Source organism: Odontesthes bonariensis, chromosome 7 (genome assembly GCF_027942865.1).
Source record: "Odontesthes bonariensis isolate fOdoBon6 chromosome 7, fOdoBon6.hap1, whole genome shotgun sequence".
NCBI classification, from domain to species: Eukaryota; Metazoa; Chordata; class Actinopteri; order Atheriniformes; family Atherinopsidae; genus Odontesthes; species Odontesthes bonariensis.
In genome coordinates this window covers 25,604,305-25,623,117 of record NC_134512.1, presented here as the reverse complement: position 1 = coordinate 25,623,117, position 18,813 = coordinate 25,604,305, and the positions used below count along the sequence as shown (strand labels likewise).

Genomic DNA, 18,813 nt, shown 5'->3' with positions numbered 1-18,813 from the left:
GTGTGCATGCTGTGGATTTGGTCTCTGTCTGCGAAGTGTCAGTGTGCACCCTGTGTGTCTGTTACCCTGTCCGGGTGTGTGCCTGTGCATACTTACAATCCACAGCACTATGGTGTTAAGTAAGGCAGCGTTGAATAATGCAGAGAGCCTCAGACTCACCACTGAGCAGACACAATGGGGCCTCTCAGCTCAAGACATAACGTTCTGTAATGTGCTGTGCTGTACATTTGTGCCCTCACATGTAGACTCTATATCTCTCGAAGCACATGCTGACAAAAGCTGCCCTCATATGACTTTGGTTCAATAGATTGTAAACATGCCAAATGGTGTGGGTTTTTTTCCCCAGTAATATATAACTATAAGCCAAACACAATTTCATGCTAGCATGCTGTAAATAAACGTAACCCCACACTCGGTGAACTCGGACAGTATTTTCACCCAAAATTCCAAATCTCCCTGTAAAAACTTTCAGCCGCCAGAGTGTTTGCAATTGATCTCACCCACGTCAAATCTAAAAGTCATCATGTTGAAGTATTTCTCCATTTCCTTTGTTGCAGAAGTAACAAATTTTCCCTCTCTGGGTTTTTGAGATGAGGAGTACCTGACGTGGTGCTGAAACCATGATGGAGGGAGGAGGCGAGAGGCCAGCCACCCACCCCTCTCCCTCCCACTGCATGTTACAGAGCAGGTGAGAAGCATTAAGAGAGGCAGTAGCTGTGGCCCTCTGTTTCACACATGTGGGCCAGGATATGAGCTAGCTTGAGCTCGCCCACTCTCAGCACTGGTCAGTAATGCTGACACTTTGGTCCCAGGTACGTAGCTCATAGATAGTTATGTAGATAGTTTGTATTTACAGTTTATTTAATCTCGTTCTGATCAATTATCTTAAGTTTAGGAGTATAGATTGATAGTGTTTTATTTGCTTATTTATCTGATTTTTTTTTTGTTAATCATTTCATCACCTACCCTTCATTGTACATTTATGAAAGGTGTAAAGTGTAAAGGATATTTTGCAACCTAAGACCTTGATAGATTTCGTTTTAAACAAATTTCTGTGAAATTCTTATTATGTCTGCACAATGTAAGTTACCTACAGGTTGGATTTGAATATGGAAATATCTCGGCTGTGCAATTTGTTTGGGACATGGGCGCCTGGTTGCATCATTTGAATTCCCCTTCAGCTCTAGCCATGAACTCAGAGACCTGGTTGTCACATTGTGTTCTGAACACACAGACTCCTTTCACAGCGGCGCGGAGTCCCAGAGGAGAGTGGCATGTGTATTTGTGTTTCCGTGAATCATAACCGCTGTTTTGCATTCATTGAGGTGTGTCAAATTGACTTACAGGCATGAACGGGGACCTGAAAAGACTCTGCTTTTAAAGACTGTCCTTTGGGGTGAGGTAGTAGGTTGTATAGTTTTAGGGTCATACCCTTCCTGTCAGATAACTATACAACTTACTGTCTTTCCTGAAGTGGCTGTAATGTCATCGGATGCCATTTGAGGAGCTTCGGGATCCAGATCAACACAGAGAGGTTGTGTTTAATTGCTTACTGGACACATGATGCAATTTGAGTGTTGTTTTGCTGATAATCTTTGTTTGACATATCAGAGAACATTAATATTTCTCCTTATCATGCACTACGAACTGGTGAAACCATTTACATCTTGTTGTAACTTTTTTCCCCTTTGCTCCCATCTAACTAGCTTTGTGTGATGTTTATTGTAAGAATTAAAGCTTTACACAGAGTTGATGAGTGGTTATTGGTAAATGATGCGTATAAGTCACTGAGACTGTATGTTTTTGCTTTTAAGAAAATTAAGACGTGTTAACACAGTATTGTACTCAACATTCAACACAATAATGCTGCTAAATTTGCCAACATGTACTGTAGGGCCTTTCTGATGTTCGTACGGGGTGAGGTAGTAGGTTGTGTGGTTTCAGGGTAGTGATTTTGCCCAATCAGGAGATAACTATACAACCTACTGCCTTCCCTGAAGGGCAGCAATACTACACCATATAGACATCGAGAGGCATCATGTTCACACCATGCGAAAAACTCAACAAGATCAACAAACCAAACCAGTTCAACTGTCTGGCCCTGATCCACAGTTTACTGAAGAAAACAGGCTTCCACTGTCAGTCATGCAGTAGCAGCAAAGCATCAGCAGGTAAAGCCGTTGCATTCTGGGATTTGTATTTGATTTGTATTTTCTTCTTCAAACAATAAATAAAGAATAAGATGATCAAGCTTTAATGTTCAGTGCTTTGATTTGTTTTCACGTTCCATGTTTCACGTTATTGTTGGCAAATGATTTCCAAGGTATACAGCACGAGTGCCTTCTGTTTTGTGCAGAAACAGAGTTTAATCACCACTTCACAAACTATGCACTCACCAACTGCCAAATTATCATCATCATCATCATCATCATTGGTCTAACTAGTGGGTATCATTCGTAATGTGTGTTAAATAGTTGAGGAAAAAAAGATCAGCCAGTCCTAAAACCCTGCAGCGGAGCAGATGGAAAGAGGAGCCATGGCACAGTCTCACCTCCTGGGCTCCAGCATGATTCATATGACAGCAGATGATGGTTACAGTATTCCATCTCTCGCTGGCCAGCGGCTCACATAAATACACACTCACATGGATAGATAACGCAGTGAGTGCCAGACGGTGTTAGGCCAACTTTGGCATTAGATCTGCCTCACCGTCTGAGACTGCAGCCCTGTATCTCATATCAAGGTCAAGCGTCGAGTGAGAGCCCTCGCTCACCCTTCTATTTTCACTCATCAGTCACATAACCGGCCAGACTGTGTGTCAGAGATAACTGCTTATCAGTGTAAATTTTCCTAGATATGTTTTTGTGTGAACCCTGAGACTGACTTGCACTGCGTCATTTTGTACGTCTTCGTTCAAACAAATCCGTCATCAGTGAAAGCGTTGGGCTAGTGACACGTTCGCCTCCTGCCTCTGACACAATGAGAGGAGTTATTCAACAGCACATCACTATTAGCAGAGCACCAGGCCGTAACATTGTAATGTGGGATGAAGTTTGACACTGCTCTGTGTCTAGACCAGTGTGGGGCGTATTTGTAAGTGGACGGCACGCACTGTGTAGCGGTCCCCCGCCAACCACCGTACTGAATCGATTTGAGCCCAAGCCATGGTGAAAGAGCAAAGGGAGCTGCATACTAAGTCTGATGAGACAATGGCTCTGTGTGCATCCTGTCTCTGGGGTTGCATATCTAAAGGCCATCCCTTCATCCATCATCTCCTAATGCCTCGAAACCTCACAGAAAACACTATCTAAATGCTTTGAAATCCACCCCGGAATTGTTTTTTTTTCTTTTCTCTGTACAGTAAAGAAGTAATTAAATGCACTTGACACTCAGTATGAAATAAATGATTCACAATTTAATAACGTACCGTTGTTTTATCACGAGTTGCCTGGAAATTGAAAAGAATAATACCCACAGCAGGGCTTTTCTAAGGCTTTGCATGATGTCAGAGCTGTATAAATGGAGTAGTGCTATTGATTGAATGTAAGTGGATAGGACTGAAGCCTTTGTGTGGGCAGGCCCTTCAAACAAACCATGGAGCATTTTGCAGTTGCTGAAATGGGGAAAAGCTAAACGTTGTTCTAAATAGATTCAGCCACATCCATCTGGGCCACAATGATTAGAAAGTATAACATTCAGTTTGAAATGTTGAATTAAGGAAAACAAATTATTTGTCTCTTCGAGGATTATATTTAGTCAGCATTCATGATAAGATTATCTGCACATAAATCCAAAGAATTTATTACACCTTATCGTGACGATATCCTCAATTCCAGCAGGGAGCCGGTCAAAGACATGGCAAAAGCGCCACCTAGTGGGTGCTCATACAATATTTTTCTTCTTCACTTCAAAGTTGGCAGTCTGTTTCATCAAATGCATCTGTTTTATTTTTTATTCATACCCTTGGGACTGCACCCGATGGATATTGCGGTGATCAATTCATCTCCAGCTTGTTTCCCTCATCAGTTCATATCATGTATCATACTACTTTGTGTAATAGTGTGTGAACAATCACCTCATGTTGATCACGAACATAACAAAAGAGTTGATTATGGATCTTTAGGAGGGCCAGTAATCAGCCAAACACTCTTTCACTACTGAGAGGGAGAAGGGGTGGAGGTGGTGGAGAACAGCAGATACCTGGGTGTCTACCTGGACAACAGACTATAGACATAATGTTGCCAAGCGTGTTTATTTTTTCCATTGGAAATGAAGTCAGAATCATTCATCAGTTGTGAGGCAGTTGTTGCAATAACTGTTGCTGCTGGTAGGAGTTGACACTTGCAGTGTTCTGTGTTGCAACAGATCAGGTGTGTTTACATGCAACAAATCATTTAGTAAGAAAGGAACTCATGTCAAAAGAGTGTCTGCCCGCTAATTTGTAGCAAAAGTAAACATTTTAATGGGAGGGAAAAAAGGGTGGGCTGCACGGTGGTGTGGTGGTTAGCACCGTTGCCTCACAGTGAGAGGGTTCAAGGTTCAACTCCCAGCTGAGGTCTTTCTGTGTGGAGTTTGCATGTTCTCCCTGTGTGGGTTCTCTTCAGGTACTCTGGCTTCCTCCCACTGCCCAAAAACATGCATGTTAGGTTAATTGGTGTCTCTAAAATTTTCCTTAAGAGAGACTGTGAGTTTGTGTGTCCCTGTGATGGACTGGCAACCTGTCCAGGGTGTACCCCACCTCTCGCCTGATGACCGCTGGGATAGGTTCCAGCCCCCCCGTGACCCGACTGACGGATTAAGTGGGTATAGAAGATGGATGGAAAAAAGGATTTTCCAACTTTAATGAAATTCTCTTACTTTCGTGGAAGACAAACACAATGAAGGCATCTTACAGTATAGATCATTTATGCTTTTCTGCTGCTCATTTAAATGAAGAAGCAAACTCAAGCGTTTCCCAGGCTACCTTCTCGTCCTGTCTGTAAGCACGGGGAGGGCGGGAAAACTCAGTTCAATCTGTCTCCCACCTCAAGCAGACCAGGAATCTGTGGATGGAAGTCTAAGAAAAAGACTGGTGGGAAAGAGTTGTCCACACTGAACTATCTGAAGCACAAGATTTAATCAAAGATGTTCAGCAGTTCTTCACTAACGTCTCCAAGGAAAGTTTCCATCACAGGCCAGTTCTCTTTTGCTGCCTCAGTGTTTCTACTCCTTGGAAACTCATCGTGTTGCATTGCGCCCATTTGGTTCCAGCATTCACAGAAAGAAAAAGATCAGATTAAGTGTATCTGTGGTTCATTTTGATTTGGCTGATCTGATTGAGCTCTTTACGCTCTTTATTGTGATTGGACCGGTAATCTGATTTAAAGTTTTCCATGTAAACACAGATTTTGCTGCTAGCTGTTCATATGTGGCACAGATCACACGAGAAGCCCTCTTCTGTTGTTCTCTCGTTTCACGTCTTCCAAATTTAGAATGTTAGGATGTTAAATAACACTGACTTGACGTACAAAGGCAAAAATCAGTTAATTGGTCTAACATGTGGCGCAATGAACTGAAGTTTTTCAGTTCAGAATTTACTGTAAAATTAATATTGTAGTGTACTCAGAACTTTACTGCCATCTGTGGTTTCTGGACAGCAGGTGGCAGCAATGGGCTCTCTGCTGGTAAAACGGTCCAGTGACCCACTTGCACTCTCCACTTCACTAGATCACCATTTTAACTCTAGTTAAAGACTTAAGTTCCCAAACATCTGAAAGAAGACAAAGAGGCTGAGCAAAAAGTGTCGTAGTTAGTTGATTTAAAGTTTGCCACATTTTGTTAAAGATTGGGGGCTCACGTCACACATAGTCAACTTTGAATTGACATTAGTCAACACACATAACCCTTGTGATCGTATTTGCGTTCTTGCTGATACAATTTCAAATAAAGAAAAAAAAAAGTCAACGTGTTACTGTGTGATTCTGTTTGAAGCAGCAGTTTTCAAGCAAACCCACGAGGTTCAGTATGTCCCCTTTCCCAACCATAAATGACCTCATCATGCTGCTGCTGCCTGAGTTTGTTTTATTACAGCTCGGTTCAGTTCAGGGACAGACATGTTGTAAGCAAATGAGGCGGGAGGTTGATCATATATTGTGTAGATGTGGAAAGCCTTCTGAGTCTCCCCTTAATTGTGAAACCAGCTGCTGTCCAGACCGAAAGTCTTGACCAATGCCCATTTCTGTGGACTGTCTGCTGCCTGCAGTTGTGTTGCAACGAGCCGTATCTTCAGAGTTTAATATTTCTCCATACCCTCCTCAAATAGAGAAATAACAAGGAGCCACGGGGAGGCTCAGTGCACTGCAGCCGATATCTGTGTAGATGTGCATTCGAAACATTATGGTTTATTTTGGTTAAAAAAATACGAAAAAATGATGGACCAAAAGAGATAAATAAAAAAGGAAAATCGGTACCTTGGACTGGCGGCCCGTCCAGGGTGTACCCTGCCTCTCGCCCATTGACTGCTGGGATAGGCTCCAGCCCCCCCGCGACCCGACCGACGGATTCAGCGGTATAGATAATGGATGGATGGATGGTACCTTGTTTGCCTCCTCTGTGAGAGCTTCCTTAACTAAAGAAAAACAGTATTCCTCATCAGTCAGGTTAAAACTTTCGAGTACAGCGCTTTGCGGCCTGCGAAGGAACAGAAAACTATGCTTTTAGATCTGAGATAGATCCAGACTGTTTGCTGGCCATGTCATTGGACCAATGTCTTTCTTGAAGAAAAATTTTAACATGTTTTTCTCTTAGGCAAGATTGATTATCGTCCTGAAAAATAGCTCCATCATAACCAAACCTACTGTCCAGTGATGAAATTAGAAAAGTGTCAAAAAGGTCAAAGGTGGACCTGCACCAAACAAAAGTTCCAGCATCTCGTTGCTCTAAGCAGATTTTGTGGTTCATCACCCATTTATTCTGTTGTAGATTTTCTATTTTCAAGGCATTTTGCCTTGAGTTTTCTGTCCTTAGGTATTTCTTTTAAACAACTTTCCTATTTTGTTTATACTTTCTCCAAATTTTAGACACAGCTGACTGGCAACGACCACCATATTTTGCCGCTCTCCGTGTTAAATCGCCTTCTTTTAGTTTTATTATTCTTTCCATTGTCTCCACCGACAGCGTTTTTGTTGGGGAAGGGTTCCCTGCTGACAGCTCCTCAAGCTATGCAGATACTCCTGCTGCAGACTCAGACTCATTTGCATAGTTAGACTTGTGCTGGTATTTTTTTAATATGCAGAAATACACATATGATGACACAAGTTTTTCCTCTATCTGAAAAAAACCCAAAAAGCCATTATTTACAACAATTTAATTTGATACACTTTAAAAAAAAACAGAATGTGAAGATGTCATACCAGGGATACAAAACCCGATAGCGCACCAACATATGGGGACTTCCTGTAAAAAACAAACTGTGGCCCTCGTGGGGACAAAAGGATTTTTGAGGGTTAACACATGGTTAAGTTTAGGGTTAGGCATTTGGTTGTGATCGTAAAGGTTAGGATAAGGGGCTTGGGAATGCGTTGTGTATAAGGAAAATATCTTCAGGGTTATAAAAGCAAAGGTGCATCTCTACTAAATAAAGCATGAACATTTTAAAAAAATGACAGAAATCACCCTATTATGAAAGAAAATCCAATGCTCAACATTGTTTTTTTTGTTTATTTGTTTTTTTCTGTGGCTTTTAACCATGAAAAATAACACAAAAAAAAAACTAAAAGCACAACTAAATTTAACAGCACCTTGTTATGTTGCAGGCTAAGATTATAGGTGAGTCAATCATACAATCTGCCAGAGTGTGCATGGAGGTTACGAGGGTTCACTGTAATGTCTACCCCGAGGCCTCGAACCAAGCTGTAGACAAAAGACTTGCAACAAGGCGCATGGACGTGAACTAAATGAGAAAGCAGAAAGATGCAACGGACTGCACACTCAGCATTCGGCATCAACTGAGAAATCAGAGCTGCTGCGTTACAGCAGTTCATTGCAAAAGTTTGATTGGAACTCTTCATAACTTGGCTGGGTGTAAGTGTGAAGTAAATGATTTCTCCAGCTGCCCTATTCTTTGTAAAGAACCTTCCCCTAACTTTCCCCTCTTTTTTTAATTGCACAATTAGAAGGAAAACAGACTGTGTAACATCCCATCATGCTTACACCATGCTGCCACAGCATCTGGAAATGTAAAAATAATCACCATTGGTCTGATCACCACAAATCATATCAGAGCCACAGTTTTGTAGCTTTCACATTACTCCACAAAGCAGGAAAGTTTATTTTTGCTCAGCTTAAATATTAAGTTTAGGCAGTTTGGAAGCAAGATTTTGTTCGCTCACCTCTTTCAAGCTAAATCCTGGTTTACTGTTCAACATACAGACAAATAACAATGATGTTTGAACTTTCTTTTCGAAGAATGAACTACTCAGTTCTGCACTTTTCAGCGACAGAGAAGCAGGACATATACAGAATATTTAACAAAAAACAGGTCGTGGAAAGATAAAAACAGACAGATGAATAAACAGACGGGATATTTTGTTCCTGTTAATCAATGTCACCTCAGTCAGCTATCCATAAAGAGTCACACATTACAGGATCTATTCAGTAATATCTATTTCTGCAATCCTAACAGTGCTATGGACAGCACCATCCACAATGTTTCAGCAAGAATAGTGTTCAACTACAGATACCAGCTGTATTAATGACAAGTACTGGATATCCTATATGTTTTTTTTTTACATTTTCCAAATATCTTCTGGATACAACCCCCTCACTGAAAACAGAACGTCTTAAGTGCTTATACTCCTTTTAAGTAAACTATTGAAACTATTTTTTTGGGGGGAATTAATTTCCCTGTGTGTTTATTGGGCGAAAAAATGGATCCCAACTCTGATTAACTGCCATAAATAAAGCGACACACATGATATAGATATATTGTTTTCATTAATTTTGCATGCATATAGTACATGAATCAGTAATTGTAGGAGTAATTGTAAGAGCATTGAGAACATGGCTAGGTAACAGAGTCACAGGAATATAGATCATTTATAAGATAATATAGATAATTTGTAATAAACAAATTGGGAAAACTCATTTATAGTATCTTTTGCTTTTTCAGAGCCCAGTTCACGTTTTGGAGGGGGACGCTTCGGCCCCTCTTTTGTGGTTAGGGGGCGTTCTTGACAAGGGAATCTGCTGCGCTCTTCCTATTCGCTGAAACTATAGGTGTGTCAGGGGGTGTGCGCTTTCCCGCAGCCAGCTGTCACTCATGAGGTCACTTCCTGCGGGCGTGAGCGCCATGGCTCTGCTGTGTATGGACGTGGTGGGGGATTTTTGACAGCTACAGCGGCGCAGCGGGGAGACAACGAGGACGTGATCGGCGTCAGGGACTGTGTGTATCCCCCCGCCCCCTCCCTCTCCTGCACGGAGCGCTCGGCGAGTTTTCTGAGGACATGGCGGCTTCGGGTTGCGCTGTCTGCTCTAAGGTAGATACCCTCATTCAGCCTTTTATTAAAGAAGTGCAGCGTCCTGCAATAGCTCAGACTGTCCATCTCTGAGGGCATGCTGTGTGGTGCACAGAGAGGTTCGCAGCCTTCCAGCAGCGCTTGTCTTTCAGTTCCTAAAACTGATCCACTTGCCATGCGCAGGTTTATCGTTTGCAAGCATTTTGGCCACTTTACCAAAAGCTTCCAGGGTTTCTCAGAGTGTTGTTATTGTGTTTTGGGGGGCTAATCAGGTCCCAGTTTGTACGCCTGCGCAGCTTGCTCATCAGAGAGCACATCTCACTGTGATGTAAGCTATTCATTAGTGAGCCAAGCACTCAGCACAAAGCCCGTTTATTGGCTTGTTTGTGTTACCCTAATCGTGGCTGTGCAGAAGCTGTGGATTTCCTTATTGTTTCTGTTCATTTTAGGGCCTTTGGTCAGCATGTTTGATGCACAAGTGGTGACAGTGATAATATCAAAGGGTGAGTGCAGAATGTATGTTTTTTTCCCCACTCTGGTATGAAGCACAGGAGATGTAGTGCTCTAAGTTTTGGAAGAAACACCCCCCACCCACACAGCACCTGTGTATGATCTCTGGATAGTCTACAGTTTCCAAAGAACTCATATTATTAATCTCCAGTTATTTCAAGCTTCTGTGGCTGCGTTTTTTTCCTCCTTCGTCACACAGCAGACAGAAGAAATGCAACAATGTGCCTCTGCTGTTGTTTTTCGACTTGTGTCCGGAACTGGGTCTGCGTTAACTCTAAAAGTGATGGATGAATGAAACTTAATTTGTGATAACCCCTTCATAATCATAAGAGTACCCACCTCTTCTCTCCTTCTGCCTTTCTGCCTAGATCTGTCAACAAGCATAACTACGTCTGGCAAATTCCCAGCCATGAGAAGTGTGTCAGTGGCTCTGAAATTCAATATTTGTGCGTCGTATTCTGCTGCTCAACCAATTACTGACTCAGATATGAAAATACACCGTTTGAATTGTCAATGATGATATTTCTGTGGAGGTAAAAATAAGCAAAAGTCAGCTCCTATGTGTTATTGAAGTAGCTCACTCTGACAGCGCATTGATATTTTTAGATTTAAATGCCTTCAGTAGGAATGAATGTGACTTGAGTCCCTGGAATGAAAGCACATGACAGTGCCTGTGTTTATGTTTTAAATTGACACGATTAGAGAATACTTAATCTTTCGCTCAGGATTTGAAAACCGTGCCCGTTCTTCACAAGCTCTTTTATGACTCTATCCCCAAAAAACGTGAGACTGATAATAATTTTGAAGACAGCTGCTCCAATCTGCAGTCTACTGCTAATTACACCCAGATAGCACTCTGTCCTCTGTAGATCAGGCTTTGGACTTAGGTCCCACAATGTTTGCTAATTCCTGAGGCCAGTCTCCACAGTGACGCGACATGTGCCTTGGGGTCCAAAGATCTTCTCTCAGGACCATTTTTACACACCTTATCTTTCTCACGGGTGTAGTTAAAAACCCATTTACAGTGCAATTCATCAAAGGGATAGTGCCTTTTATGCTCTGAAAGTAAAGTGCAAGGCTGTGTTTTGTCTCCCATTGGTAGGAGGACAAACAACTTTGTCGACTAAAAATGTAACAAAAGCTAATAGCAAAATCTGATAACCAAACCCTTATCAAATAGTGAGAGCAAATTCTCTCATAAGTAAATATTGGACGATACCAGTTAGGTGGGGTTACTGAAGAAGCCTAGGATTTCAAAAAATGTAAAACCTCTTCCTGTATTTTAGTCTTCACCCATACCTCTTTCTCATTCCGGGTTTGTGAACTCTCGCACGCAAATTTTCCGTTGCAAAATCTGGTGCTGCTGCTTCAAATCCATCTTCTGTTTGTCTTGAGCTTAACCCAGGGCAATAGCTGTGTCTGTCATGCACAATGCTCAGATAAAAACATTTTTACAAGTGGCCTCTGAGCTCTGCCCCCAGCTAAAACAAACAGTTATCTTTCTTTATGGTCACTTTGGGGAACTAGTTCTGCCATTGTGTTTTTTAATTTTTTTATTGCTCGTGTCTGTCTGGTTAAGCTGCTCCGCTCGAGACAGTTTTGTCCCCGGGAAACTGAGACTTGTTTTTCAACCTGAAGAGATGGAGACAAGAACAGAGTGTGTGAGCCAGAGCCGTCTCAACTCGGCTCCTCAAACAGGACTTTCAGGTTCTCTTCACACCTTAACAGTCTTGAAAGTTTATCATTTGGTTCTGTTGTGGGCCCATGAAGAAAAGAGAGTCTAACAACACCAGCATAGTTCCTCTGACCTATTTTCCACATCCTTTCATCACAGAAGATGTAGAAAAGCAGTGCAAGTCGCTGCCTCAGATCCTAACGTTGAGGAGTTTTTGCCTTGCGGACGAATCGGTCTTAAGACATTTTAGGCTTCATGGGCGAAGGAAATGCATGTCTGCAAATGTCTTGAACCTTCTCTCCACTGCTTGAAATAAATCTGGACAAAGTGGCCACACTCACATGCGCATATCCCTGCCGGCATCCAACAGATAAGTAGTTCTTAGCCACTGTGGCACCCGTTCGCATTCAGGTGGCTTTGGGGGGGGACAAGGTCACACCTGCCTTGTCTTATTCCACAGCATAATGCAAATCAAGCAGACTGTTCTTTAATGTGAGCCAGGAGAGGCTGAGGTCTTCTGAAACCGATCACAATTTCAGTAATTAAACGAAATGAAATGTTTACTTTGTGTTGATAGCTGTGATTTGATCCTGGCTCATAAAATCAAAACATCACTCAGCTGAGATAGGGCTTTTAGTGCAGTTTTTGCAGGTCCTTAAAGAGAGAGGGAGAGAGGGAACATTTTTGCAAAAGCAGTGCGTTTTTAAAGATTGTTTTATTGATGTTCCGATAACATGAATATCCTGAATGCCTTTAGCCACGATAATTAAGTAGTGAAAATCTGATATCCTGACAGCTCTCACGGAAACAGCTCACACGTACTGTTCTACAGCAGCTGGAGGAAAATCCGACTGCCACTATAATAACTTTAAGGCAAAAAAAAAAAAAAGAAAAGTAAAATCCCTCCTCCTGTTACAAATGATTGACCAGTGGATTGGCACCTCCTTTTGTTCGCAGTTGCCAGCTGTAACATGAGCTCACACAAATGCAGGTGTTTTCAGTGGCTGGGCTGTTTTCTGTCGTCGCTTAACAAGCACGGGTGTGTTTGTGCTCGCCTCTCCGAGCTTTTTGTTTTCCAACTTGTGTCCTACATTGGCCAGCTTTGACCTTCGTCTGACCCAGGTCTGTTCCCCTTTGAGCCTTCCTTATAGTAAAGTCCTTCTGAGTTGAATAGGATTGGGGCCCTCCAGCCAGACTTACAGTAAGCAGCTCTGGACAGGAGATTGTCTGGGCTAATTATCAGGGAGGGATGCTCTGTGTAAGCTGAATTTCCCAGAGAGGGGACTTGAGGGGGATTTGAATGGATTCCCCTGCAGTTGTCTTGCATTTCTGGTCTGCTTTATGTGAGGGTCACATCTCCTGAACAAGCTCATTTGTGAGGACAGGCAGATTGGTGGAAAGTTCACTCTTTCTCGGCACTTGCCTCCGATACTTGTCTGTGTGACCCAAGGCATGTGGAAATCACCAGTGATCCATCCCTGGCATTATATCCTTAAAATGTTATGATTTTACTGCTGCCAAAGCCTACTGTCTTTCATTAGCTCAGAGTAAACATTCATTTCTACCTCATTCTACTGGGATTTGTAGTGACTCCAAGGGGGATGCCAGAACAGTATTCGTCACATGTCAGTTTTACATCTTGAGGTGGTTTGTGGTGGTCCGTGTGTCTTGTATGGAAATTGACATTGTGTTTTTATCATGACAGGTGTCCATAGATTGAAGCAGTGGAATAGCTGTTTTGGGTGAATGCAACTATCAGAATGAGTCAAATTGAGCACAAGAACATTAGGTCTTTTGTTGCACTCAGTGATCCGACTACTGTAGCAAATGAGTGCTGTTCTGTCACCAGGCCTGCTGGCTGCATGCCTTCCTACTAACACGTAGGCTGGTTTGGCAGCCAGAAAGGGGGAACTCATTTCCCCAGAATCAAGCTGGAAAAAGGAAAAAAAAAGATGCACAGATCTATCTTAAAAGAGAGGACATTTTCAGTCAGTGTTTTATTGGTTGTTTCATTCAGGTCCTCCCTACAATTGTGTTTTTTATTTTTTTCAGCAATGCTAAAACTCCTTTAAAGGTACCTTTTTGGCAATTTTAGACCTTTAGTGCAGCAGTGGTAGAGTTTTTCTTCTCTCATTTTTCTCATTTTAGCCTTGCACACACACAGAAGACCAAAGATATCTTAGCCACTGATCTGGTGCAGATGGAAGGAGAAAGACTACTTGACAGTAAAAACGGATTCAAGCAATGCAGAACTCAAGCGTTTCAAGTATTTTTTTTAGAGAAGAAGTGCACTCAAGTATACATTTTGGTGAGTAACATATAAAGTCTTTGTTTGTTTTCCAGAAAAAAAAAACTCACAGGAAAGCTTCTTAAAACTATTTTGGAGAATTCATAAGCAAGATAGAGCCAGAATCACAATTTTTCCTTGTTATACACATACCATATAAATCGTCATTCCATTGTCATAGAGGGTGATTTAGCTTTAAAAAAAAAAAGTGTTGTTTTTGTTTTTTAAAATTGCACAGATTTGTGCAGTAAAAATCAGTTTTAGGTAGAATAAATCCAGTTTAGGCATTAATCTTAAAAAAGGTTCAAGTTGCTAATATTTATAATGCAGGTGGCTCAATACGGCAATGCAATGGATGGTGTCAGCGCTTGTTAAATATATGCATTTTTCACTCGCTGCCTCGTTAACCAAGCCCGACATCTGTCAAGTGATAAGAGCAGCTGGAAAAGATTGCAACAGTTTCCCCACTTTGAAATTTATAGTTTGAATGAGGAGCAGGAGGGGGGGGTTCGAAATGATAGCCTGCTTGATCTTTGTGACTGATTTGAGAATGAGGAGAAAGTGGCAGCCTGAAGTCAGCAGTTGGCATAGAAGTGAATTGTTGCTTAAGGACGGCATTCTTTGCTATTGGCACTTTAAATATTTGGGAATGCCAATAGTCAAAACTACCACTGGCTCTGTAAATACCTGCAGAAGCACCTGGTGAGGCTGTGTACATGGGATGTCAAGCAGCAGCTCTCCATATAACCACTGAATTGTCAGGCTCAACAAAAGCAGAACAAATATGATGACTTAAAGATAACTTTCCTCCTTTCTTCAGCTTGTGATCTTATTGCATTTTAGTTCCTAACAGGATATTAGGTAACAATATTGGTCTAATGCTTGTGGTATGAAATGATAACGTATATGAGGTAAATCTAATCAACTTCGTCCTTTAAACAAAACGCACAGATTCAGTAGCGAGAAATGTCCAACAAGTGGAGCACCTCTAAAGTTACCCTGGAAGAGCTTACGCCCCATGTACACAGGGGGAAGTCCTCGCTGCAGCTGGTCCAGGTGCAGAGACATCACTGTGAAATAAAAGGGAAAATCTAGAGGAAGGACATTTTTTTCAAAATAAACGAATTGCAAGTATCATCATTATAAACCAACTTGGAGCTCAATTGTTAAGATATTAGAGAGGTCTTAGGACGGAGAAATATTTTCTTGGCACATGACAAAATGGATCTGAGTTCAAATTTTAGGGCTTAAGTGTTTTGAAGCATCTGTTTCCCCAGACCTGATAACAGATGGGCAGTATGCACACTTTTTGATTGATACTGGAATCGTTTCACTTGAGATACGAAATCAGCCAGCACCATTCATACTGATATGATTTAATACCATTTATGTGCTCTGGAAAGCTGTGGCTGTGGCAATCCAAGCTGCACTTGGTTCACAACTTTTTTTGTCAACTCAGCGACTTTGTCTTTCAGAAAAGCACATATTTAGCTAGGTATTAGACAAACTGTGGTTAACTTTTGTGGAACAGTGTGTGCACATCTCGCATGCTTTTACTCGCTCATTATTATTTACCTCCAGTATAAGCTATTTGTCTTGTCAAATCTACCCTGTCATATACATTTACATGATGATTTATACAAATAATATGCAGCTACAGATTCTACATGACGTTGGGTCAAAACCGAGCATTTAGCCCAATCCATATAAAATACCGCTATACATCGTATGACCTTTCAGCCTTGAAAGACAGAAATATGAACCTAGTGGGTAGTCACTGCTTCTACTTCAAAAAGACTCACCACAGATTTTCACCTCCCTGTTTTAAGTCCACAACACATGCGCATGCAGGCAAACTTTTCCAGCACGTAATGGTGTGCTATAAACAGCCAGCGTGAAGGGCCAGGTCACCAAAGACCTTTGAGGTAACGTGATACACGGTCACATAGCACCCACTGCTCTCACAGCCTGGTCAGGTTGTATGGTCTCCCCATTTGGGAGTGTGTGTTAGAAGATTTAAACATTATTTGGACAAGGAACACGCGTTATCAGTGCCGAGATCAAAGTCCACAGGGGGTTTATGTAACTTGCTGTTTATTTCACAACTGAGTGCAGAGCAGTAGATGCTGGTCATGCAAGATGGACAAATCAACAGCTCATCTTGAGCAACGTTTGAGATGACATATCGCATTTGAAACCTGAAAAGGGATTTGCTGGGCAAATTAGATATTTGACAATTATATACAAAACTCGGCCATCTTTTTGGAAGAAGAATCTAGTAGAAATCATGTTTGTTTTTAGACCAGCATGGATGTGAAAAGTTCACAATGCTCTCAATAGATCAAAGTGAACGCCGATCTCCACAAAGAGTAGTTTAAAGTTGAACATAGGTAATACAGACACAAACATGACAACATTTTCAGGACATTCTAGGTTAACTTTCTGAGAAAAGAAAAAAGAAAAAAATCCAGGAAAGTGGCCCATTTAAAAGTGAAAATGTGTAAAATTGCGTGTGTGGGGGAGCATATTGGGGATTTTCACCTTGAATCAGAAGTGACTAAACACCGAAGAGATTTTCGAGAGTTTGTTGTTGAGAAGAAAACAACTTACTTACAGCTCCAATGTGCTGTCATAGATTTTAAAAGTGCATTTAAGACCGATAGTAATCCAATGCCAAAACAGTACATCTTTTCAAAGGGCAAAACCATTTTTTTTTTTTTTAAACGATGGTTCCGCACACACGTGATAAAAGACGGATCAATAACACGTCCATTGGGGTCCTATAACTTTAATCTGTAAGACTTTGATCAGTCACAAGGATCACCACCTTATCTTATGATGTGTACAATGATCAATCAGAGAACATAAAAAAAGGATGAGAAAAGAGAAGTCTGTAACACAAGCTAACTGTGGATAGAACCACCAAAGAAGTCCTCTTTTATAGACTGCTCAACACATCAACAGCACAAACCTTTCTGTAATGTTCACTTGGCTTTTCCCTTTCCCTGATTAGTCATCTGTGGTCGAATCAGATTGTTCCTATTTTGCCATATGAGGTACTGACACAATAAAGCGCCATTATCAGAGTTTTCCCTTCACAATTTTGTCTTTACTCTCACAAATTGTCTTAGTTTTGTTACAAAACTTCTAAACTTACACTGAGAGTTGTTCTTTTTCTTTGTGGGAGGGTTTCCCTGTAAATTTACCACTTCAATCTCTGATAATATTTTATGGTGCTAATCTTGGAAAGGATTATCTCCTCCCCTTACTCAGACCACATGTATAACCTGCAATGACCCAAATATGTTGTCATCCAAAATTTTCTTTGTGCAGTAAATTCAACTGTCATTGACCCTGAAATAGTAGAAAGGTACATGACATTGTGACAGGAGGATTTATTAGCTTTCTTATGGCTCATTTGTCAAAGACCTCAGCTTATAGTCCAATGTCAATCACTTCCACAGCTTGTACTTTGCTCAATCTCCATAACGATAAGAGTGTGCCTGCCGCCATATCAAACCCAAGTGATAAGGGTTCACTTGATTGTTTACATTTCAAGCCCGGTACATGCTGAGCTCATGGTGTGAACTCTTCAAACACACAGTCCGGCCTGTGGGACAGCCCCATCAGCCCATCTTGCTTCTCTGCAACCACTGTGGTGTCCCCTGGAGCCCCTCTTCTTACAGGCCTGTCAGCACTCAGGCCACAGGATAGATAGATTAAACATTAACCTGTGACCAGATCATGCGCACGCATATGCACAGTCACCGAAACTCTTTGAAAGAGTGGGATTTCTAATTTGTCAGGGACCAAAGTTGCATGGAGAATTTAAAAGGTTATTGGATAACGAAGGTAGGATGGATGTACTTTGTCATTGTTTGGTGTACTATAAGTATCAACATGCTTTGGAAAAAGCACATTTTTATAAACCAGTATCAATGCAAAATTTTTTTACAAATAATTTGTGGACAATGTGTTTTATATTTGACATTTTTTCCATTCATCATTCATGTTGGTCTGCTTACCAACCTTGGATGTTTGTTGTATTCGTCAGTGGATTTGCAGATCTTCCACCTTTATTACATGCTTTGTTCTTGCTGCATTTAATAAACACTAGGAACTTAGAATTTTTTTTTTATTCCATGTCGGAAAAGTTGGATTCCTTGTAAGGTTTTACAACCTCGAAGTCATTTCCCCAGAACATATTGGGGATTTAGACGTCTGCAGACGTCTTCATCTGACATTCTTGATCTGATAAACATTTAGCCATCCCTTTTACAACTTTTTTAGCTCTTATCTTGTTTCTTTTCTTTTGTCAAGCTTTTGTTGTTCCGGAAAAAACCTGATTTCACCCTACTTTGTGGGTCACACATGCAGAATTAGGATGATGTAGCATTGAGGTCCAACCTCCTGATTCTACATTGGTTGCAGCATTATTCATGGATGTAGGATGATTATACCTCCCCAACAATTAGCTGTAGAGAGATGCCCATGAATCTTGAATAATGCACAACGTATCACATGATTTTTCCATGATCCTGCCTAATGTTGGATGTCCACTACTTAGGCTCTAAACTCAAATGCTCCAGTGTATTTTCAAGTTAATATTTTTGAAGATCTCAGATGGCTGTGTAAACTTGCCTCATGCTGTCTTATGTCCTTTCCTGTGGTGAGAGTAGGCAGCTGCGTGCCTGGGTCACATTCAGAGCATTTTTATCTGCTTTAGCCAGAGTTTACAAGCTGCTTCATAACCTGTGTGCTGAATGTGGGTCTTGTGAGGGCTGGGTGACAATGCTCAGCAGAAACCCATCAGACTGTATGAAATACTTAATTCTGCTTGTAAAATC

The 18,813-nt window shown here is 41.4% G+C and overlaps 1 protein-coding gene across 1 annotated transcript in view; it reads left to right on the top strand.

Annotated features, from left to right (window-relative positions):
* The first annotated feature begins 9,337 nt into the window (after window positions 1–9,337).
* pparab (peroxisome proliferator-activated receptor alpha b) overlaps window positions 9,338–18,813 on the top strand; it is a 32,898-nt gene continuing 23,422 nt past the window's right edge. Inside the window, exon 1 of the mRNA XM_075470315.1 lies at window positions 9,338–9,515. The gene's annotated coding sequence lies outside the window, so the exon portion shown is untranslated. The remainder of the gene's footprint in view (window positions 9,516–18,813) is intronic.